Below are 9,009 nucleotides of genomic sequence, written 5' to 3'. Positions count from 1 at the left end.
GGAAGACACACAATCTAGTTATAAATTAATTTTCTAAGTTAAATTAAAATTAAAATGCATAAAGATAATAACAGAAGCAAAGTGTAAAAAGGAAAAGAGAAAAATTAAACCGAATAAAACGCATTAAACTGAAGAATTTAATAAAAACTAATTTATGTCGCCTTTTATTTAAGCCAACAAAGAGGATGCAAACCATTCCAGCGATTGAATATTAAATAGACTGGCGGATAAATGGATCCTTTTTTTTTTTTTCTTTCCAGCTCCAGGATAATGCAGTCCTAACGACGAATGGCGTGGGAAATGCAAATGCGTCGCTAGGTAGGCAACGCAAAAAATCCATCTAAAGCTGGGCGGAATGCTGAGATAGATGTGTTGGAGTATTGAAAAGAAATTAAATGGGAAATGAATGGGGTTGGGTGTAAAGAAAAGAGAGTTGGAAAGTGCAGTTAAATGCCTTTTGTGCTGATTAAAAGAAAGACAGCCTTAACTTATAGCAGCAGTAAAAAATATAATCAAACTGAAAAACTTAAAAAAATCAGCAAATCAAACTCGATTAAGTTTAATTATTAAATAGGATAAGAGGCTAACTTGCCCCAAAGGCCACACCACAAAGTACTCACAAATTCAAACATCTTCTAGTGAGGGAAAATGAAATTGAAAACTCTGAGGGCATATTAAGGCCAACAAAGTTAAATTTTAATAACTGAATTAAAGCAGTGAGGTGAAATGTAATTATCGTAAGTCAAAGCCAACTCTGGGCTTTAGTAAAATCCTACCAAAATGCAAACGCCTTTGGCATATGTAATGACAGCTTAACACGAACAACAAAACCCGTTGCAGCACAAGGTTATTTGCAGGCCTCAAGATGCGCACATCACGCATACGCAGTGTCTGCCTCAAAATGAGCACATCAAGGCGCGGCAAGGTCACAGCAGCCCGGCTCAAAGTGAATGCTAACACAAGGCCCGGACTTAAAACCCAGACCCGGGTCCGGGCCCGGGCCTGGGCCCACTGACGCATTATACGTTTCAGTGCGCAATAATGTCATTAAAAGACGAAAACGGAGCACCGAAAGGAAGGCACAACTGGGTCAGTTAATGCAGCCAGCCAGTTGTTACCTCGACCTGACATTTATGAGCAGCTGTAGAAAGCTGTAGATAGCTGCCCCGAGGCGAAAGACACTTTCCAGCGTCGAGCAATTAAGAGCAGGGTTTAAAACCGGCTCCTCACCAACAGAAGCAGCAAAAGCACCAGTGGCAGCATCAGCTCCACATGAGTGTCGAAATTTATTGGAAATGCCTTAAGCCCGCACACCCAAAAGACGTCTAAAGCCGGCAAAAATATGGCCACGAAAGTGGTTGGGGATAAGGAGAACTTGGTGGTTCTCTCAGGAACGGCAGCCACATCGTTGACAGCACCAGAGAGAAAAACCAAAGCCAAGCAGGAATTGCGGCAACGGCATCAAAATCAAAGACGAGCACCCAGTTCCGACCAAAAACCAAAGTCAGAGGCGCGCATAATTAATGTAGGCATAAAAACAAGTGACTTGTAAATATTGCCAAGGCAATGCACAGCATGCCCATACACACACACCAAACACCCCATACCATACCGAGTATCTTTGGGTTGCGAATATGGCTGGGCGAGTGCCTTCGGTGCGGCTACTTACAAAGTGGCAAGTACGAGCAAGGACTGCGTGGCTGAGGTTTCCAGGATACTAACAGTGGGACCAAGTTGTATCTGGAATTTAATGAGTCTTACAAGGGTTTTTAAGGAATGTTCGGTTATTTTTACGTCAATTGGATTATGTTAATAATAAAGTGTATTTTATATTTCATAAGTGATTTTCTATAAAAGCTACTATACAGATATACAGATATACAGATATACAGACTCTAACTTTCATCCCACAGTGCATCATCTAAGTTTCGCTTTGGTGGTATGGCGCTAGAGTGGGCAAGACGCAGAGCCACTTAAAAGCGCACACAAAGCCACAGCATGTGAGGGTGTATCTCGGTTGTTTATGTGTGCGAGAGATGGCCGATCTCCCACCCCTGCTCGTCCTTCTGGCCGCTTGCCTGCGTTTATATGGTCTAGTGATTGTGACATTGTAGCTACAATTACAAGCGGAAGTGACGCACATCAACGCACAAATATGGCGGCTTCTATCTTTGCTTTATGTATGGCTAATGCGCCACTAAAGCTGCGCACAAATTGGGCTTATCGTATGGTTATTCCAATTCTATTTTATGCCCCAGCTCGACCCCTCTGCCCAACCCGGCCAACAACATCAAACATTGTGTGAAAAATGTTGAGTCAAAGTTTGTGGGCATTGGGGCGGAGAAGATTCAGCCAAGTTGGCTAGTTTGTCTTATAAAGTTATTAACCAAAATTAATGTTTGTTATAAAATTTGCTATGCGGTTCGGAAGTGCTTGTGCATAAAATAAACGATTCGGGCAGTCGATATATATATGTTATGTATATATCCTTGTGAGATAGTGTGGTTTACGGCCACAAGGAAGGCAATCAGAGTCATGCATAAGTAAACCATCTCGGAATGGCAGGTGATTCATGAAGAACTTTGTTGGTCATTAGGTTGAAAGAGATTAGGCGTTGAGCTGGCTTAATATGCCAATTAAATATTAATGCCGGCAATACATAAATTTAAGACTTTCAACTAAAACTTGCAATGCTCAAAACTTTGGCCATAAGTTCTCCACTATTTTCAAGCACGTTTTCCCTGCCGTTGAGAAACTTAACCAATTTCAAATCCCTGACATCAAATGTGCCTTTGCCAACTTCCTTCATTTATATGGCTCGTTTCGGGTTGTGCCGTAAAAAGAACGGATCCGGGTCTTTTGTCACAGGTTCCATCGCAGAGTCGGAATTAAATATTCGCATTCACATTCACGCATGCATGCACATTAATTTGCATAACTAATAATGCCGTGCCAACGAAAAATGTACAAAAACTTTCAGTGTCCCAAGCAAAAGTGGACTCTCGAAATATGTCAAACTGCAAAACTCGGCTGACAAACAATGGACAGGGCCGAAACGTGCCCGGCCACGAATCGAGCAGCTGCGGAGATGTCTTCCAAATTAATTCAAACTCATAAAATATTGACTATAAACAGACTTGGCCTGCCAGCTGGTCCGAAGATGATGTGGGATGGCCATTCATCTTGGAAAACCTTACACGTATTTCGTCCTTGGTGTCCTCCTTTTTGGCTATGTATTTGTCTAGTTGTCAATTTTTAATGTGGCTGCTTGACAAATCAATTTTGCGAGACTGCAACAAATGAAACGAACAAAGGACTTCTCGGGAAAACTTTCTATTTGCCAGATCCGGCACACAAAGAGCAATGTCAACGTCTTTAGGATAATTTGATTCGGATCTCTCTTTCGGCCCCCTCACTATTTTGCCATATTGATGGAATTTTAAATTTGTTTTGCCAGGCAACGTCCATTGACTGGCAATTAGAATAATTTGGCCAGCTGTTGCTACAACTCGACTGGGTCTCACTTCGACTTGGACAACTCCTGGCTCCTTGGCCATTCTGCTGGTGATTACACCAGAATATTTGCCAAAATATTTAATGGTCACACTTTGGACTCTACCAGCAAATAGGATAGGATTGCATAGTTGAAAGGGTAAGGTATATGCGAATATAGGATACCTTATAAATAATAATGAATAAGAATGAATATTAAATGGCTCATTGCCCTTTCTAAAGTGTAAGTTACTTTCTGAGCCCTCTGAAAAGATTTCATAAGGTTCTAGTTCTCATTCTCAAAACTTACCAATGCCAATATGAATAGTCATGGAGCACTTACCCCAAGGTATTTTCTCTAAATTTGACAATTTACCATCAGACTGTAGGTGTAGTAGTTTGTGAACTAAATTCTGGCAAAACATATTTTAAAGGAAAAGTTAAGTTCAGCACTTCCTTGCCTTTAACACTTGCCATCTCTTATGCTTATCTTTGGCCAAATACCGACCCAATATTTTCTCTTAACACACACAAATCCGGCCCAACGCCCTCGAACCCTTTTGCAAGGATACTTTGAGCATTCTCTAAACACAAATCACCAAATAACCAAACAGGTTTTCTGGTCAAAGCCAAACGTACACACACACACACACACGCTCACCATTACTCCATGCGTATTAAGTGTAATTAACTTGGCCAGAACTTTGGCTGGATCTAAGATGGCCCGAAGGCCTCTGGTAAGCTTTGTTTGTTTATATCCATCCTTTGTTATATAATTTAAATGGATTTTGTGGCTGTTTTAAAGATAACTATTGCAGTATCTTGGCCATAATAAGTCTAAGCTGGGCATGTGGTTTCCTTGCTTCCTTCCATTTCTTTTTTTTTTTGTGTTTTGGTTTTGGTAGGGGTTTTTGTAATTTATACAACTTCCGGCTGACCCAGTTCTTGAGGCAGAGCGCTAAAGCGATTTACGAACAAAACTGCTTTGGGCGGCCCGAAGCAGTTTAAGCCAAGATATAACAATTACTTTTCACTTGCAATTGAATCCTAATCGCTCTCAGTGGCAAACAAAAATATAACATTTTAAGGCAAAAACATAGTCCTTGATGATCTTACAAGTTTGACACTCTTCTTTTTTTTGGCCCACATTGACAATTCAAAAAAGCTCAACACTTTGCTGCTGCGAAAAATCAATTTATATGTTAATTTGTAAGCAAAATCCACAACGACAAGGGAAAGTGTGTGAAAGCTTTTGGCCCACCTTCCGTTTTTCAGTACCCCTTCTCCCGCCACTCCCCCACAACATTGGCAAACAAAAATATTCACTCACGCAACACCGAAAAAGTAAAGAAAAAACAAGAAAAAAAAACCCAAAAAGTTCAACAAAGTGTTGTAGGTGCCAAAACTGACATTTGCCGAGCCAATATCTGTGTGTGTGTTAGTGCCAGGATGTGTGGGTTGCGGAGGAGGTTCTGGCAAAGGGGCGGACAGGAAGAGACACAAGTTTTAGCAGGCAGCTGTAAGCCATCAGTTGGTAGAACAACATGACAGCCCTGAAAGGCATCACTTTGGGCCAGGATGCATACGCACCCAGCAAAAGAGAAGCATATGAAAAAAATAAATTTTCAACGATTTTAAGATGTTTAAAAGCTGTATTTATTCATAAATTATTCATTATAGTCAAAAGTTAAAGAATTAAAAATCAAAGAACTTTTTCCTTATGAAAATAATGTTAAAAATGAAGTAACAAAAATGTTTCTTTATTTTTGTATTCATTTATTTGTACAAATGCTGAAACCACCTTTAACTCCCATTTTAACATCGAAACATCAGAAAAAAACCTTCTGTCCTATCTGGTTTTCATTGTCTATGTTTTTCCTGCCCTGTTTGCCACAACAACTGCAACAACTATAAAATATGGCGCAAGATCAACCGAAAAAAAACCTCGGACAAGTTAAACGGTAAAAGGGATGGCAAAAATATGGTTAACTTTAAAGCATTTTATTAAGCGTTACCCTTCAAGGGAGCGCAAAAAGGTCGCTCATAAATCTCGGCTGTGGAAATACCTACGATTTTTGTATTGTCTTCTAACTTTTGGCTTTTGAATCGGACGGCAACCGTTTAAGCCATGTCGAGTTATCCTTAGTCCGGGTAAACAACTCGGGCCATTCTCATCTGCCACGCCCCCGCCCAACGATCCCATCGTACCACTTGCCGCCCTCATCCTAACCCAGCGCATTCGCACAAAGTTCAAGATTTAGATGCGTTAAGCGTTATTTATGGCCGCAAATAAATAAAGCTTAAACCATACGCAATGCCTCATTGTGGCGTTGAAAGTTTTCGACGTTCATTCCAATTTGGATGTGTGTCTGCGTGTGTGGGTGAGTCCTTTTCGCATCGTGCATGTGTGCGTGCGTGTATGTGTGGAAAGGATATTTCGTAGGGCTGTGGGTGCCCTGTCTAATTAGGAAATGTTCGCAGGCGACATCGCAACCGGAATAATAAATTCGCATTCAAATGGTCAGATAAGTATGGAAATGCTTTAGCTCGACTTTTCCTTGAATACCAAATCAATTTAATTAGGAACATTTACAAGGCTTAAAAATATGCAAATTGGAGAGTATCGAGATGATCTCATCTTAGCTCTTCCTTGTAATAAACGGCCCAAGTCACGAGATTTAAATGCCTATTTAAATTTCCGTTTAAAGTTTCATATTTTCCACCTGTCAAACAAATTGACGTGCATTATTGACAAGACAGCGGCAAAGTAAATAAAAATATTAATTGGTCAGCTAAAAACAAGCTCTTCATAAATTGCCATTGCCAGCTTGTGCATTCTATGGTAGTTTGAAAAAAAAAGAAAACACGAACAGACAAAATCTCTTGAACAGGTGCATTATGAAAACACAAACAGACCGCACTGTTGTTTGAACTAATTAATTTTGAAAATTTAAATTCACGCCAAGCTAATTACACAAACTCCATTGAACGCAAACAAAAACAGAAATGATCGTCTGGCAGGGCCAAAAAAAAAAAAAAAAAAAAAATAGTAGACAATTACAATTACGAGCGCATGGCTGAGCAGTCAATAGAATCGATACAAAATTGTTAATTAAATTCTGCCCAAAATGAACTGCGCCCGGCGCTGAGCGGCAAATCAAATCAACTGCCGATGGACCATATTAAATAGGATGCCGAATTCCAAATCCATATTTACCCGTATGCTCCCCAAAATCTGGCCAGGCCGCAGAGGCAATCTGTTAAATTTACCTTGTACCCGGCCTCCCGATAAAATGCCAGCGACAAATGCCGTGTTTGCCCGCCGTTATTATGTTTGCCTCCCCCAATTTTTGAGTGCCGACATCGCACAGTTTGACGAAATTACCATAAATAAATTTTAGATATTCCTGCCCGCCCTCACCTCACCGCACAAGGGAAGCCAAACATTTCTGATGTTCCATCGGCATTGGCAAATTTGTCAAAAAGGCGTGTGTGTGGCAAATATTATTGAGTTTTTGCCCAAGTCGCATGAGCCGGGGCCATACATTTTGCAACATTTCGCGACTACGCGGAAATTGCAATTAGAGCCCGCGCTGCGCATAAATAACGTTCAAATTGTTGTGTGTGTATTCCGGACTTGGGGAAGCTAAAAAAGGGTTATATAGAATTGGAAATACCGAGTGATTCATGCCAAATAACTAGGTAGCTATCAGAACTTTCTCTACTTTTATACCTTATACGATTCCTATTTTCACTTTGATTAATATCCAATTGATATCAGCTAATCTCTATTGGCACATCTCTTAATACCATCGAAGCTCTTCATTTGCCTTGCTTTAAAATGCTGTTCTTCATTAAGCTTATACTTTATGGTGTGTATCCCTGTCCAGTTTCCACTCATCCCATCCAACCTGGCGTTTCCGATAGAGGGAGTCCGGATTTGGACAGTTGGCCTGCGCATCAGTGAGGCACATAAATTATACAAACAAACTGAACGCAAAAGGCAAACAAAATTGTTACGGGCCATGGCAACGCCATAAGAATCGAAATAGGGTTTACTGGGATATTGGCAAAGGCTGGGATAAAGTGCCATGGAAATGGGCTTGGCTCGGCAGAGCCATCAGCGGCATAAAATGAAAATCCAAGCGGCCCTTGTCAGCATGATTAATGATGACGTCTATAAAGGCTGCCCCGCTGGCCAGCGGCCAAGGATAGAATCGCTTTCTTTCCGGATTCCGGGCTCCGGGCTCCAGGCTCTTGCAAAGTGTCCGTGCTAATCCACATCATGACTGCAAATAATAGAACTTAATCTATTTTCAATATGGCAAGCGGCAGCGCAACACAAATTAAGAACTCATCAATTTTTAATGCCGCTCTGCATGGGGGAGCTAGAGATGGGCCAAAGTTTCGCCCACGACGGGCTCCACTTGAAAAATACACCCCAGGGAATTGCTCGGAAGTCTCCGTCCGACAACTTTCTTTGCTTTCTCCTCGAATCCAGAGGAGAATCCAGAGTGGGTGGGTGGTATGCAGCTTGTCTTGACCAACAAGAGGGCTTAAGGTTATATTTTAACAAACAACATAAAAGTTTCACACTTTCCCTTGTTATTCCCGTTGTCCTTGAGGGTGTTGATGTTGTTAGACCTTAAAAACTGAAATTAAATCTGCTAAAGTGTTTTGCCAGGAAGGCATCAAGGAATTTAAACCAAAACACTCACACACACAGCCTAATTGAATCAGAAAGTGCAAGAATATTCTAGAAAGGCTTTCTCTTTAACAAAAACATATTCTGTTGGGTGTGAGTATTTTTTAACTTAATTTGACTAAAAGATATAGGGCTGGTGATAAAGGATTAAAATCTTGCAAATTTAACTGAGTCTTTAAGGGAAATACTACGTTAGAATACGGAACTTAAAGAGCTAGCCCTGCACTTTCATTTATTCCATGACAGCAACTCTAATTAGCAGTCGTCCACTCAACACTTCAAACAAATCCGATCATCTGCCGGCTAAGCGATTTTAAAGTCGCAAACTGCAAACAGTTGTTGTCACAATATGCCGGGATGTAATTGAAGGCCCTGGACACGGGAAACTGAATCGCGCAAACAGAGGGCCCCAAATTCAGCGAGCTGCTGATCAACCGCCAACAGCAAACAGTCGGCAAACGCAGTACGGGCACCAATCCCAGTGGCCTGAAATGACAGGCCCGTCGTACACCTCTTTGTCCTTCTCTAACTTCTCTTCCTCGGGCAGATGTTCACAGGATGCTAGATGTACAGATACAGATACAGGCGGAGATACAGATACAGTTACAGCTACAGATACTGCCACCGACACAGGACCAACATACTGCTAAACTAATTAACTAAGCGCAGCTGCGGCGACGTCACCTTCAGAGCAACTGTCGTCGACCACATCGCGTCTGTTGCCGGGGGTCAGGATTTTTTTCCGCCTCCCTGCTGCACAAGTGCGTGCTGCAGCCCTGCGAGGGGGGAAATTAGAGTTATTGATTTTCCCT

The sequence above is a fragment of the Drosophila eugracilis genome, unplaced genomic scaffold (genome assembly GCF_018153835.1).
Source record: "Drosophila eugracilis isolate 14026-0451.02 unplaced genomic scaffold, ASM1815383v1 contig_445, whole genome shotgun sequence".
Lineage (NCBI taxonomy): Eukaryota > Metazoa > Arthropoda > Insecta > Diptera > Drosophilidae > Drosophila > Drosophila eugracilis.
This window is presented reverse-complemented; position numbering follows the sequence as displayed.